This window comes from Colobus angolensis, unplaced genomic scaffold (genome assembly GCF_000951035.1).
Source record: "Colobus angolensis palliatus isolate OR3802 unplaced genomic scaffold, Cang.pa_1.0 Scaffold156, whole genome shotgun sequence".
Lineage (NCBI taxonomy): Eukaryota > Metazoa > Chordata > Mammalia > Primates > Cercopithecidae > Colobus > Colobus angolensis.
In genome coordinates, this window is record NW_012114666.1 from 3,385,604 (window position 1) to 3,399,985 (window position 14,382).

The following is a 14,382-nucleotide window of genomic DNA, read 5'->3' on the forward strand; positions in this document are numbered from 1 at the left end:
AAATACAAAAAACTAGCCGGGCGAGGCGGTGGGCGCCTGTAGTCCCAGCTACTCAGGAGGCTGAGGCAGGAGAATGGCGTACACCCGGGAGGCGGAGCTTGCAGTGAGCTGAGATCCGGCCACTGCACTCCAGCGTGGGCGACAGAGCGAGACTCCGTCTCAAAAAAAAAAAAAAAAAAAAAGCTGTTGGAATGAACAGTCTGAAAACTTGAAAATTACTGAAGACCATGGACCAATATTTATTAGAATCATGTAACCTGATAAATTCCCTCGGCAGCTGATAAAGAGCGTCCCACAGAATAATGTATCCTTGTATAATCCAGAAAAATGACTTTTCTGGAAGTTTATGGTCAGATAAAAGGGCAACAGTTTCTCAAAGCAGAAACTGTGAAATCTACAAAGTCAGCCATTCTCAGAGAACAGTTCAAATTCTTAAGATAGAACGGCTCTTTTGAAGGATCCAAGCCACTGTGGAGTTCAATACAATAGAGTATTAAGATGCTTTATGGTAAACCACAGGACTCAGGTTCCATTATGGCAACTGCCACTAAAAACACTTACAAGGAATGTATCTACGTGCTTGGACTTCACATCCTCTAAGTGAGAGCCTTGAATTGTATGATCAATAAGTCCTTATAGACTGTAAGTTCTATGAAGTTTGGAACCACGACTATTTGTTCTCTTAATTTTGGAAATGTCTCATGTTGCCTATGATATGGTAGATACTCCATAAATATTCAATGAAAGGACTAAAGCAAACAAGCAAGTATGGAATTCCTTTGGACCTTGACATAGCTTATATTTTTCACATGTCATCTCCTCCAGAAAGCTCCACCACTCAATGGGTTATATTATCTCCCTCCCCATACTTCTATACTCTGTGACTCCAACATACTATTATTCCTGGGTATTCATCTATCTATTTTTATATGGGACTGTGACATCATTAAAGGCAGGAACTCTTCTCAGTTGACTGCTACACACATTGTCTGATAGAGTAGGATTCAATGGATGTCTGATAAATGAATGATTGTCCTGTACTTCGTAGTATCATTCATTTCTGCAAATTCCAAGATCTAGTTCGATGCTTGGTGCATAATAAGTGCTCAGAATTATATGTTTAATGAAGAGATGGGTCAGAAGCCTTCAGTCTATACAATATGGACCCTGAGATAGTTGGAGATAGAAGTCTAGAGTCTGAAAATCTAACATCCCTCACAGTCAAGGCTCGATTAAGACTTTTAGAAATCCTAAGTACTGAAAAGGTTGTGCAATTTAAAATTAAAATCAAACTTATGTGAATAGTGAAATCAACACAGCTTGCTTCTAGGATGTCAGATTGTGAAGTTCATGAAAGGTGAACTTCCACTTTCCTCTTTCTGGGTTTGCTATTGGGTGCATGCAGCTTAAGAACATACTATTTTGTGAGGCATTTTTCATTGAAAGTACCTTACCCAAGGTCACATGGCTAGTTAGCAGGAGAACCCAGCACAAGTCTTTGACCTTTCTGTCTTGCTGTGCTGCCCTGTTCTTCATTCACACCCCCAGGTATTTCTGGACTGCTCTCAAGAGTTACAAAAACGCCACCACCTCTTGTGTCGTCTACTTAGAAAGTTAGCTCCAATTGAACCAACTTAAACTTGAGAACGCCGGCCAGCTGGCAGTGGGCAGTGTGCCCTGAATTCTCACAGTGCAGCCGGGGGTGTTTCCTGCTCACCTTCTTTACAATCAGCCCATTGTTGTTGCTGCTGCCTGGAGATCAGTACAGTAGCTGTGGAGGACAACCTCAGGCGAATAATAACTAGGAAAGGGAAAAGCGTGTTGACTTGCTCAGCCGAACAAAGCCACCTGAGCTCCACCTCCAAAGGATACATAGATGTGGCGCTGAAAGAGCTTTCAAAGGAAGCTGGGGAATTACATAACAGGGAAATAAGACAGGAATTAAAACCGGCTGTGTGGGGTAACTGAGATGAATAGGAGGGTGACAGAGGGAACATTCTGTCTGCCTTATGATTTAGCTTATGTCCTCATAGGGTCAGGTCAGGCCTTGGTCTAAGGGTTCTCCTGGAATAGAGACAGCAGCTGAGGGATGTAATTTTGGTTTCTGCTTTTTTAAACCAGGGGGTTCTCAACTTCAGCGCTATGGCTATTTCGAACTGGACAATTCTGTGTTGGCGGTGGCAGTAGAGGTGTCTCTGTCTTGTGCATTGCAAGGTGTGTAGCAGCATTTATGGCCTCTCCACCCCAGTCATGACAACCAAAAATAACCCTAGACATTGACTAATGTTCTCAGGTGTGGAGTGGAGGTGGCAAAATTGCCCCAGTTAAGAACCACTGCTTTCAACAGATTGCTAATATTCTTGATAAATGAAATACTAAGAAAACTTCAACATTTGCCTGCCTTTTGTTAAAATCTCGTGTTTGGGGCTGGAAGAAATTGTCTCTCTTTTCTTGTATGTACAAGGACATGGGGGAGAATGGAAGAAAACTGGCTTCAATCAGTTTTTAAATCTTGCAAAGGAAACAACTCAATTTAGCACATGAAAGAAAAAAAAAAGGAAAAAATGTTTGAATACTGCCAACCTCCATCAATTACACTGTTATAGCGTAATTGACCTTCTATTAACTTCCAGGGGAGATAATAACTAGGAGGTAAATTTAGTGTATTGTGGAAAAAGTTTCAAAAGACATACTTAACCACTGTAGTCAGTCCAAATGACTGTATCATTCTTTGCATGTAAAGTGCAAAGCAGAAATTTTCTTACTACTATTTAATGTCCATGCTGTATCTGAGTCCAATTTTCTCCATTTGGAAAATGGCATTAGTATTTGTGGAAAGAACTTGCTTCCCTGGTGGGGAGGTTGATAAATAGATTGTAGTCTATTCATGAAATACTTTACTATAGATAAAATGAATGAATCATATCTCCATAAATCAACCTGGGTAACTCTCTAAAGCATAGTGTTTGTTGTAAAACAGAAGGCAAGCTACAAGAGGGTACTTTACAGGGATGCTATTATGTGAACTGTGCAAATACAAAACTGGATATTGTTTATGGAAATATGTGTTAAAAATAGAAAACATCAAGAGAATGTTATGTGCAAAAGATTGTTTTGTTTCAGGAGAGGGAAAGAAAGAAACAGAGAGAGAGAGAAAAAGTACAGAGAGAGAGAGAGAAAAAGAGAAAGAGAAAAATAAGCTAACACAGATAAAATATAAATGGTTTTTACATGTGTATTATTTTCTTTTATTTTATTAAAAATAGACTGCATTCTGCAGAGTGTCACTGTCAATACATTATTATTCTTTATACTTCAAAAAAAAATCACAGGGATAATGACTTGGGCTATTTGGTAAAGCTAATTAACAAGATAACTAGTTAACTTGCTAGACTTTGAGACTGAGTTCAGAGGATCTGAAGGTTACAATGTAAGAAGTAAAAACGCCAGATCAGGGAAGAGAAGCAGAGAACCAGAAGCACCATCCTCTGTGGTTAAAACACAAAGATTCTACTCATTCCAATTAAATTATTTATACAAAATATTTAACTGGGGAAATTTGTGCTTACCATGTGCCACTCACATTTTCTTAGAACATCCCTCAAAATTCCATGAGTTGTATTTATTTTAGAAAATGGAAAAATTGCACTGAAAGGAAATTAGCACATTTTCCCAAGCTCATCAAGATTTTACCCTACCGTGCAGTCAGTTAGCCTGCCACAGTTTCATGGACACTGTGAGAAGACAAGAGACTCCTGGGTCAGAGCAGAGTATCAGTCTACTACTCACAGCAATAGCAGTAGCCAGTGGATTAGGATTCAATTTTATGTCTTGTCTCCCTACCTTGGCTGGTACTTCCAGAACAATGCTATGCAATAATAGTGGTCACGGGGTTTGTTTCTAACTTCAGTGATAATGCTTAAATATTTGAACACTGAGTCTGATGTCATAAGGAAGTCTCTATTACTATTTTATAAGTGATAATGATGTTACATTTTACCAAATGCCTTTTATTCACCTGTAGATTCTATGTTTCCTCCATCATTGCCCTGCCCACCCTCCCCACTTCCTTACTAAGAAGGTGACATAATGGTAAAAATGATAGCCCTAGTTTGCCTGAAAAAGTGGAAATCACTTATTTCATTCTGATTCTTTCTATAATTAAAAAAAAAAATTAGAACCACGGTCTCATTCTTTTGCCCTGGCTAAAGGCAAAAGATCACAAAAGATCAGTGGCAAGATCACAACTCACTGCAACCTCGATCCTCTAGGCTCAAGTGATCCTCCCACCCCAGCCTCCCGAGTCTCTGGGATTGCAGGCATGAGCTACTACACCCAGCCTCTTTCTATAATTTTTCTGGCAAAAACTCCTCACAGTTTTTTACCTGATGACAGCATCTTTGTGATTCCATATAAAAGCAGTTACCCCACATCTTAATGTGCTTTTTTAGGAATTTAAAGCAACCAATCAATTAGTTCAAGAGATAACATTGAGGTTTTTTAACATTCTTGACATAAACTTTAATTCATGGCATATTTCTTATATAGTGGTGGACTGAATTAATCTTTTATGTCAATATTAGTACATGAGATTGATATTTGGCATCTTTTTATATAAAGCTTTATGTTTTGATATCAAAGTTGTGCCACATAACATAACTAGAAGTGCTTTTATTCTTTTGCTCTGCTCTAAAGATTGTACAGCATTGGGAATTTGAGTAAATTAGCATCAAAGCTCTCTAGAGATGTATTCATGGAACAACTATTTTGCCATCCATTGCTTTACTTTTGTTTTTTTCACTATTTTTTCTTGGATAAATTTTGAAATTTATATTTTTTGAAAATATTACTTATTTAGTTAAGAATTCCCAATTTATCACTATAGAGTAAGGGTCAGCAATTTTTTTTGGTAGCAATTCAAATATTTTTGGTTGTACAGCTGTAAGGCCTCTGTTGTAACTATTCAATTCAGTGGTTATAATGTAAAAGCAACAATGGGCAATATGACATGGATGAACATGACTATGTACCAATAAAGATTTATAAAAATAGGCAGTGAGCAAGTTTGTTCTGTGGGCCGTAGTTTTCCAACCCCTGGCATAGAGTTACTCATATTAGATTATATATTTTTAAATTTTATATTCTGGATGTTTTCTTATGTATTGTTTTTGATATTTTCAAAAGTAAATTTAAAATTTCAAACACATTTATGTATTTAGTAATTATTTAGACTGTCCTCCATGCCTAAATGGTTTTTTTGTTTGTTTTTTGAGATAGAGTCTTGCTCTGTCACCTAGGGTGGAGAACAGTGGCAGGATCTGGGCTCAATGCAACCTCTGCCTCCCAGGTTTAAGTGATTCTTACACCTCAGCCTTCTGATTAGCTGTGATTACAGGCGTGTACCACCACACCCAGCTAATTTTTGTATTTTTTAGAAGATGGGGTTTCACCATGTTGGCCAGGCTGGTTTTGAACTCCTGACCTCAAATGATCCTCTCGCCTTGGCATCCCAAAGTGCTGGGATTACAAGCATGAGTCACCGTGCCCAGACTGGTTGTAATGTTAATCTTTAATTGTTCTATGAATTTCTTATTCTTGGTTTGTTGTAGTATGCATATTAAAGTATTTTGTGGGGAGGGGTAAGGAAGACAATATGAATGTTATACACTTCTAATTTTTGTTTGACAAATAACTCTGTCTTCAAAAACACATATTTTGTTTCTGTAAGCAGTTCCTGTGGGATATTATTTGCCCTCCATAACTGTATGCAAGTTACTCCATTATCTTCTCCTTTATAGTGACTGGCAAAAAACCAAAACACACAATGCATGTTTCCTGAACTGATGGGCGTCAACCTTTCTGAAGGCCAGGACCATGTCTATCTGCTCCTCCACACTTTTTCCAAAGCACTTATCATTGCCTAATACATAGTGGGTGCATTAAAGCATATTTGTTGGATTAATGCCAAATAAGTGAATCCAGAAAAGAAAATATGTGAATAGCTTCAACATTGATTTACGTTACTAAGTCAACCTTCTGCCCATCCAGGGCAAGAACAACAACACTCATTCTGGTTTCCTTTATCCATCTTTGGGTCTGATTTCTATGGTTTTGTTGAATCCATTTGCATGAACTCCCTGTTTTCATAACATTTTGTCATTTATTTTCATGGTCACATAGCAGGTCCAGGTCACTGTGATCTTTGGTTTGGCTTCCTGCAGATTAGGGACAAGCCCTTGTGTATTATATTGGTAACTTATTGCTGTGAAAAAAATGACCACAAAAATCTCCAACAGCATGCAACAAAAAACAAGTATTTAGCTTTTGAGCTTGGGGGTTGGCTGATCTGCCAAGATCAGCAGGTTGTTCGGGGTTAGTTCTGTCCCATATGAAAGGCAAAAGGCATTATGCAAGGTCCCTTAAGGTGTCACCCCGGCACTGGCACATCAGCATCACTGCCTTGTTCTATTGGCCAAGGCAAGTCACATGGCCACACTGTAAGTCAGGAGATAGAGTAGGGTTTACTTTGCCCATGAAGTGGGGCCGGCAAGGGAAGACAGCTGTGATGTTGCATAGTAAAAGGTGCATGTGTCGAGAGAGGTTAAGGATTAGAGCCCCAAATGGGATCTACTACACTGTTTATCTGCAGGTAACACATTTATCCCAAGGCTGATGTTCCCTTCTTTCTTTAGTCCTAATTTCACAGAGGATTCACAGGAAACGGCCCAATTTTAGTTCCAGTACTTTCTCTTCTTGTTCAGGTTGTGTTAATAGGTTTTGACATGGTCCTCTAGGCTTTCATCCTAAAGATGTTTCCTAGAGCTGGTGGAGTAGTGGAGGTGGAGTTTCCCTGCTGTGTCTTCCTTCTTTCAATTTAGTTCTTTCTACTTTTCATGAGAAAAACTCAATATTTCTTACCTGCTGATGACCTCCTTCTGAAGTCCTCAGCTGTAAAAGTGTCTTCCCCACACCTTAATGTGCCTTTAGAAACTTCAATGAAGAGACAGGAGGGGAGATCGGAGAGGAGATCTAGATACTTATTTTCAAGTTCCAGTCTTACTCAGAAATCCCTAAATTGCCACCTATAATCTGTTTTCCAGATGTAGTTTTTCTAGCTCCATCATGAGTTGACCTCTTTTCTTAGTCTCTTCCTCTTCTTCCCTTATCCTCAAAGCCTCTGTCCCCCACTAGGTTGAGTAGAACAGGCTTTGGTCTGTTTCGTTTCCCCTGTCTCTTTCCTTGAGACCTCAATTTGCCTTTGAACTCCTTTGATCACACTCACGAAATTGGCTAACTGGGCTTCTGCAGATATCCTCTTTTTCAATCTATCTGTGGGGTGCCTGTGGACATTAAAATAGGACTTCTAAAGACATACATCTGAAAGGAAAAATACTCTTTTGCTAGAGAATAATAAATCACTAACTCTCTACCATCCATAAAGTTCAATTTCGGGGTAAATTTTAGAGGAGGAATGAAGAGAAGGGGGAAGATTATCAAGAAGAGGAAGAAAATAAAGACCAACAGTTCATCTCCTTTCTTGTTGCCTCTATTTATGAGTTTGCCTTCATCTGCAGTTTGACCTCAGAAGAGTCCAGGAAGGAAACAGTTGAAGAAAAGTGTGGAAACTGATCTCATATAAAGAAAAAATACCAAGAAGCTTCATGTGAGCAATACCACACAATCCACAGCAAATTCCTCCTGCTACAGTCTGCTTTTTTCTCCTCAATTGCAGGCTGGGGAAGCAGGTCTTTGGTTAGTCTGCCTTAAATGCTGTCCTGGAGCTGAGAGTTGCAGTAATAATGGTCAAGGTGCAGTCTGAAGTTCAGCTTTGAAAGGGAACTTCACCTCCTTAGAAACAGGGCAGCTGCTGAGAAATAAAACAGGGCCTTTGGAGAGATAAAGAAAGTAGCAAATGTTCAAGTCTGTGCTTGTAAAAAGGCAGGCGAAGGTAGCAGTGGAGGAAAAAAAAAAAAAAAAGGAGAAGTAATGAAGTTCACCAGGAGTCCACTGCATAGGGAAAACTGCTTCTTCGTCGTGTTTGGGGAAAACATAATTGCTCTATATTCTACAGATGGTTTGACAAGGTTGCATGATCTAGGAAACATAACTGGCACGCGAAATCAGAGCATTTCCACATTCAAAAGAAAGACCTGCAGAAATGGAGTTTTTCTATTTACATATGAAAGATATTTCATTTTTAATTGTTTTAGGTTAAAATTATTCTTGTGATTAGTTTTCTATCTGCATGTCTGGCCACCAGTCTCAATGTATCCATAATTTCTATTGAAACCTTTTCATCCTTGCTTTGATGATCCAAGTCAATTCTCGTACTTCACCCTGACCTGCCTACCACTTCCACTCTGTGTCCTGGAAATCCTCCTCTTCTTCTCCCTAAATGTAGGGTTTCCCCAATGCCTGTAGTTGAGGTGTTTTAGGTGCTGGCATCTCTTCAGCTTCCTTCATGGCCTTCAACCATCCCAGGTTTCAAGCTATCACTTCGATGCAGATGACACCATGATTCACCCTTCCCCACCTTGCAACTGAGGCAGGAGAATAGAGCCTGGAGACAGGGAAGCTAAGACCAATTTGCACTGACTTCCTAAAACTGAATCAAAAGGGGAATCTACCTCTCAGGCCCAAGTAACAAACGATCAAAAGGCTACTCTCCTTACAACCTCCTCCCTTCCACTGGATCACAATGGGAAACGCAAAGTGCCCCGATTGGCCTGGCCAAGGTCATTCCTTCATTTGCATAACACATCAATCCACTCTGGCCTCAGGTTGGCTGTGGGTCAGATCCTTCATTCATGTAGGTGGTAACAAATAAGAGACTTCTAAAAGTACTTGAACCCCAGAAAATTTTGCAATTAGGCCCTTGAATCACTGAGTCAGGCCTGCTCCTACCCTGTGAAGTGTTTTCTCACTTCAATAAATCCCTACATTCACTGTTTCATTGTTACTTTGTGCATTTTGTTCAATTATTTGTTCAACACGCCCAGAATCTAGAAGACTCACACTGAAGGGCTTCTTCAAGTAACACAGTTATACAGCTCTTTACACCACATGTGCACATACCACATATTTTCTATGTTAAATATTTTATGCAATCCTTTATTTTTTCCAATGAAGTATTTTAGGCATCCCCTCCTGAATAGAATATGAACTTCTTGAAATTAAATTGCTCAAAATGTAAAATATCTTTCCTGACAAAACACTTTATTAAATGTAGCGTACTGTCTCCATTAATTATATTAACTTTCGCCAATCCTTATAATCGGGCTTTCTTTGGTAAATCTGAGAACTGATGAGGATCAGTCTTTAACTTTAGCCCTTGGGAATCTTCAAGTTGTTGCTGTGACTATTGCTGGAACATGTACCCTTGCCATGAGCACGTTTTTGTTCCTGTCCTCTCTATTGGTAAGTCTTATCAAAACTCACTACTCAGTGTCCCATTTTCTTAAGCTGTTAGTACTCATTTCTAAACTTCCTTATAGAATATGAAAGTTCACAATCGGAAAAGCTAAAGAAAAGTGCCCAATATCCAAGCTCTACCATATCCAATTTGTGTGGCCCTGGGGAAATCCCTTATCTTTCTGCAAATGGAGATAAAAACCCATTTGATGGGCCAGGTGCTGTCAGCCTGTAATCCCAGCACTTTGGGAGGCTGAGGCGGGCAGATCACCTGAGGCTGAGAGTTTGAGACCAGCCTGACCAACACGGAGAAACCCTGTCTCTACTAAAAATACAAAATTAGTGGGGCATGGTGGTGCATGCCTGTAATCCCAGCTGCTTGGGAGCCTGAGGCAGGAGAATTGCTTGAACCTGGGAGGTGGAGGTTGTGGTGAACCGAAATTGTGCCATTGAACTCCAGCCTGGGCAACAAGAGCGAAATTCCATCTCGAAACAAAACAAAACAAAAAACCCACTTGAGGTTGTTGTACAAATAAACCAGAACTCTTATACAATCATCACTCCAAAAAATGCGTTCAAAATGGGATTTATGGCACTTAAATATGTGCTGTCTGTTATGAGACTATTTTGCATGGTAAAGAGAAATTTAAAATAAATGTGGGTCTCAGCCCACTGGTGAAGTTTCATTCCAGGTGATAGAGCAATATGTTGATGGCCAAATTTCAAATGGAAGGTTTCTAGGTGAAGTCTTCAAATTATATTATTTCAGTAACAAGCTATTATAGTACCCTGAAGATTAGCTGTGGTGTTAGGAGATATTAAAACACAATCAAGAGATATAAAGTGACAATATTTCACTTTATTCTATTCAGACTATTGAATTTGGTTGCAAGAATAATTCACTGTCATTTTTACCTGGCCACATATACTGGAATATGCTTATTCCTTCTAAGCGCGTGCGTGTGTGTGTATGCGCCAGACTTAAGAAGTCTTACATTAGGTGGTGCTCAATTGATAGTTCTAAGTCTTTGACCTGCTATAGAGCCAAAATAAATCTAACACAGTGGTTAAGAATTCAGATTTGCCAGACAGAGCTTTTAAGTTAAAATTATTCTTAACCGTTATTAATCCTCTCTCTGCGTAGCCAACCAAATTTCCACTCTGATTATATCCACAACTTCTGGTTTAATCCTTTACATCCTTGCTTTGATGATCCAACCTGCACAGGGACAGGATTTGGTGTCCAGACATGCCAACAATAGTCTTTATTTACTTGACACCTACCTGAACTATTTGTGAGGGGGGAACTTCTAAAAGTAATGTTGTAGAAATTTTTTTTTTCGGCATTCCATAAGCTGAATGGCACTCTGGGATCTCATTGTTTGCCTGTGTATCAGAACAAGGACTATGCCTGATGAAATTTAAGTCATCAGCTATTGAAAAAGTGTATTTGTTGATAGACTTATTCTCTCTTAAACCAGGACAAAAAGTATTGTCAAAGGTAGTTGGTAGTTTCCTTAGGTCAGATTGGCACTGGACCCTTGTTTTGCCAAGGCTCCTCTATGATTGAGCAAGAGGCTTCACTGTTCCCAGTCTCCCTGCCCCGCCTTTACCGGAGGACAGCAGGACCCTCCTCCTCAGGTTGTTGCAGAGAGGTGAACAGGTTCAACAGGTTCATATTTTCAAGTACTTAGCATCTAAGGTGTGCTCAACAACAGGTAGCCCAAATGTCCTTCGCTGGTTTTTTATTTTTGGTATTGGATTTCTTTAAGACAACTTTTCACTTAAAAAGTGAGCATTTCTGAGGTAAAATAATACTTTTAATCAGCTATTATTTTCCTCCCCCATATGACTGTAGGCCATCATACCCACTGTTTAGTCAGGGTTTTGCCATCATGTTTTAATAGCATTGTCTTTCCAATGCTTGAGAAATTAGAGGTAATTCAGACTGACAATATACATACGTGCAGCATGGCCAGAAATGAAGATCTGAAAAAACATATTGAGTGATCTGAGAAGGAGAAGGAGGAATGAGAGGGCAGAAGACATATGGAGGCAGTGGAGAGGAACAAGGTATCCTCCGGAGCTTAATTCCTTCAAAAGAACATGTCTTCCGCAGACTCGATGTGGATTCCAAGCCTCAGAAACATGAGAGCCCCGTGACCAAGCTGATGCTCATTTTTACTGTCAACATTAATCATATTAACTGGATAATTGCTGAGTACTGAGTCCACAGACTTAGACGACTCGGTCATTTGATCCATGAAATAAGCCGCACCCATAATTCAGCTCATAAAATCACAGAAGTGAAGAGAAAATTGTTCCATTAATTTGTCTCTGTGAATTCTGATTCTTGGCTTCAATTTGCATTCTATCGAGCAGTGCTTTTCAAACAGAAGTACACATCCTCCTGGGGTTGTGCACTGAGAAAATGGGAAGGCTGAGGATACACACGGCATGTTCATTATTTCTTTCATTCAGTCAACAAACATTTATCAAATATTTACTCTTTACCAGGTACTGACTAGACCCAGGGGGTACAGCAGTGAAGAAATGAGTCACAGTTCCATTTCTCCTGGTGCTTGTAGAATGGTGTTGTGAAATAAATATCAAAGCTACAGTCACACAAATCTAGCTGCTGCACGCATTTTTACTTGAAGATCTGGTCAGTTCAATGGGAATAAACTCAAATGAGTATTTTTACACTATACGTTTCACTGAATCAAGCACACTTTTTCAATTATATAGAAGCTGAGATGCCAATTGCTTTTTAAGATAAAACACTAAACCTTAAAGAATGTGTCATTACTTTGGGTGAATCTCCACATACTTGGGGAGTGGAAGTTTTTTATTTTTTTTTTTAGAGTCTTGTTAGTGAAAATGTTTACCAAGTATGGGGACAGATGAATCTAGACAATATTTAGGAAGAAGATCACCAGGGATTGAACTGATTACACTGTCAGTGAACTTTTCCTGATGATACCATCTAGAGTCATGTCTATGACGTCTGATGACAGCCCAATGGACATAACAGCAATAGGGTGAATCACTTCCTGTTTAAATATCTTACTTATCAGGTGTTGCTTCTTCCAGGAAGCATACACTTTAACCTTTTCCAAAATACCCTGGGGCTTTTTTCCCCACTCAGTCCCTGGTTCTTCCAAAATGTGCACAGGGACAGGATTTGGTGTTGTCTAGACATATGTCTACAATAGTCTTTAACACCTACCTGAACTATTTTTGATGGGAGAACATACAAAAGTCTGCTGTAGAATGTTTCTTTCAGTGTTGCATAAGCTGAATGCCACTTTGGCATCTTATTTTTTGCCAGTGTATCCAAAACAAGGACTACGCATGATTAAATTTAATGTCATCCACAACTAAAGAAGTGTTATTTGTTGATAGGCTTATTCTTTCTTAAATCACAACAAAAATATTGTCAATAGGTAGTTTCCTTAGGTAGCGTGCCAGTTCCTTTCATCTTTCTGGGATTGTTGTCATAGCGAAAGATATCAGAGTTGACCCCACTTGGGACATTGGGGAAACAGACGGGAGAGGTGAAGCAGCATATTTAATATTTATTCTTTGGTATATTACACATACAAAAGATAACTCTTCCACAATATTGCCTCTATGTCCTCCAGAGGCTGGGGTAAACAGAAATGGAAAGAGTAAAATATTATTTGTTTCAGGACATAAAACGTCATTCTTTTTCTCCCTCTTTATTTTTTATTTTTTTGAGACGGAGTCTCGCTCTGTCACCCAGGCGGGAGTGCAGTGGCGCAATCTCAGCTCACTGCAAGCTCCGCCTCCTGGGTTCATGCCATCCTCCTGCTTCAGCCTCCCAAGTAGCTGGGACTACAGGCACACGCTGCCACGTTTGGCTCTTTTTTGTATTTTTAATAGAGACAGGGTTTTAGCCTGTTGGTCAGGCTGGTCTCAAACTCCTGACCTCAGGTGATCCGCCTGCCTCAGCCTCCCAAAGTGCTGGGATTACAGGCATGAGCCACCGCACCCGGCCTTCTCCCTCTTTTATATACTTAAACATAGTGGCAGAATTATCAACCCGTTCTAAACATTAAAGGGGCAGGCACATATTTTTATAAGAAAATAGGTCAAGTGTAGAATGTCCTTAAATAATGTATTTCAATTTTGTTTTATGAAAAATACAAAGATATTGCATTATAATTTAATATGTCTGAACCCAAATCAATAGATATTAAATTACATTATTTAATCCTATGAAAAAATTAATTAGGTTTTAATAAAATATTAAATTCCAAATAAGTTAAATTTAAATAATTCTAGTAGAATGGAATCATATTTTAATGGAGAGTAGACTTAATTTTTTTAAACAAAAAGGCCTAGACTATGTAATTTACATATATTCACATCTTTTTCTCTTAAAAATCCCTATATTATCCCTAATTTACAAAAGAGAAGATGAAAGCACACACATTAGTTTTCCGTAAGATCTCTGAATATGTTATAGACCCACAATTAGAAAACAGTTCCCTCTGATTTCAGAGCCAATCAATTTCCCATTCTACTCTGAAATGAAACTTATACCCTCATTTATTCAACACGTACTCCCGTTTACTATGTGTATTGTAACAGATAGATGCTGCAGGGAAGGAATGAGGCGTGCAGTATGGGCCAGATGAAAAGCAGGCATAATCCTGCTTCTCTAATGAACAAGTTGTCTTTACCCAGAGAAGTAGAGAAGCAAAATTCATCTCTCTTGCTTCTCGGTGTTCTCCTTGGAAGACAACTTTGTTCCATTCTCACTCTACATGTTTCCAGTAGAGGCATTAAGAGCACCTCATTCCTCAGCCACAGGATCAGTTCACGGATGAGCCTGTGACTAGAGCTGAGACAATGGGCATCCTACCTGAGAGGTTTGCTGGAAAGATTAGAAAAGAGGCGGCCGGGCGCGGTGGCTCAAGCCTGTAATCCCAGCACTTTGTTTTT